The following is a 1,745-nucleotide window of genomic DNA, read 5'->3' as shown; positions in this document are numbered from 1 at the left end:
TGGGTGGAGTTCTGGGTGGGGGCGGGGAGCCTCAATCGGTCTGAGCCGTGACACTGCAGGTCTCGATCATCCAGGCTGAACTGATATTTGATCAGTTTGTTTGTAAAATCAAAGAGTCACAGAGGAGAAAAGTTTTACGCTCAGAAATGTTAAAAATATTCTAGAAACTGATCATAATTTGGCCAGTTTATCAATGTTCTAATTTAATTAAGCCAAACAAAAATAGTATTTACCAGGTTTTCACATTTGTTTCCTACTAAGAAAACTGACTTAGAAATTAATAAAAGTTATAAATCTGGTTGAATTTTAGCATCTAAAAGAGTTTGAGATTAAAACGTTGAGATTACTGCTGATAAGCAAAAAAATCTGGTTTTCTAAAACTAGTTAACAGAAAAGTTAAAATCATCGTTAATCGCAGATTCAGGCTAAAACCTGTTAAAGTGAATAAGTTTTATAATTTTATTACTTAGGCTTTTTAAAATGAACAATATAGCTAAATACTACTATGGAAGTGATGTGGAGAAAGTTATTAACTATAGATTATTTTAGTTTTAACATCCAACATCTGAAATATCGATTTAAAGATCAAAAACAAAGTTTTATATCAACTAAAGATTTAAAATGAAAATGACTATAAGCTGCATGAAGGTAAACAAAGCAACAGTTACATGAATTCAGGAAATTTCCAGCTTAGCTTTTAGCCGTTAGCATAGCTTCAGCTCAGCTCAACGTAGTTTAAATATTTATATTCCAAAAGATTAAACTGAACATTTTTCCATCTGCAGCTGGTCCAGACGGGATTCACATCGTGGCTAAATGTTGCTGTTCGCTCAGTAGCTTCAGCTAACAGCTTAGCTTAGCTCAACCCGCAGCCACAAGCTCCAAAATATTATTATTTTGTTTTAAACGTAATTTAAATAATGCATTTTTAAATCTATAACTTACTCCAGTTTTACTTTCATAAAAGCTTCATTCAGCTGCGAATCAAAACATGTTTTATCGACTTCAGGCTAATTATTAGCCTAGCGAAGAGCTCAGCTTAGCTAGCGTTGATTATGACTCAAATATCTGTTTTACAGAAACTTTTAAATGAATAAAACTAAATAAGGTAAAAGTAGTTGCTTCAGTTCTTTCAGGTTTTATCTTCTGACATGAATACATTTGATATTAAGTACACAATCTAGAAAACACATCGAGTAATATTGTTTTTCATTATTTTAAAAGTCTGATTTTATTTTCTTAACCTCTCAGAAAGCCGTTAAACTCTCATCCTGTTTCTGGTTTAGTTCTGTGAGTAAACTCTTTCATTTTTATTATGATTTTATGTTTCATTTGAAAACTGTAAGGAAAATAATCCAGGTTTTGGAGTTTTTCTTAAACTGATTCAGTTTCTGTGATTTTACGGACAGCAGCAGAACCAACAGAAGTTCTTCTTCTGTTGTTTCTGCATCGTGACGCTGTCAGACGCAGAACTTTGGTCTGCAGCTCAGCCCCAAACCGTGTGGGGCCCGGGAAAGGGAGCGAGGAATGTGAGTCTGCTGATGGTTGCTTCAGGCTGGAGGAAGGTCGGACGGAGGGAGGGAAGGAGGGAAGGAGGGAGGATTTAATGAAGGGAACGGGGAGGGGGAAGGGAACGCAGACAGCCTGGCCCCTCAGCTCTTTGGGAAGACTCACAGGCTGCTCTGGAAAACACAGGATGTGGGCATGCAGGCGGGGAAAACGGGCTTAGACATTCCCCCCATCCC

At 36.8% G+C, this 1,745-nt stretch overlaps 1 protein-coding gene and 1 long non-coding RNA gene across 2 annotated transcripts in view; both read right to left on the bottom strand.

The window, feature by feature from the left end:
* Positions 1 to 1,745, bottom strand: part of ptpa (protein phosphatase 2 phosphatase activator) — a 16,811-nt gene that overhangs the window by 1,794 nt on the left and 13,272 nt on the right. The gene's annotated exons all lie outside the window — the stretch shown is intronic.
* Positions 813 to 1,739, bottom strand: LOC107833348 (uncharacterized). The gene is made up of 2 exons (XR_001659071.1): positions 992 to 1,739; positions 813 to 955 (listed from the first exon to the last, which is right to left on the bottom strand). It is a non-coding gene; the product is annotated as an uncharacterized LOC107833348 (long non-coding RNA).

The sequence above is a fragment of the Poecilia formosa genome, unplaced genomic scaffold (assembly GCF_000485575.1).
Source record: "Poecilia formosa unplaced genomic scaffold, Poecilia_formosa-5.1.2 Scaffold368, whole genome shotgun sequence".
Classification (NCBI taxonomy): domain Eukaryota; kingdom Metazoa; phylum Chordata; class Actinopteri; order Cyprinodontiformes; family Poeciliidae; genus Poecilia; species Poecilia formosa.
Note: the sequence above shows the minus strand (reverse complement) of the source record. Positions and strands in the feature narration are given on the sequence as shown.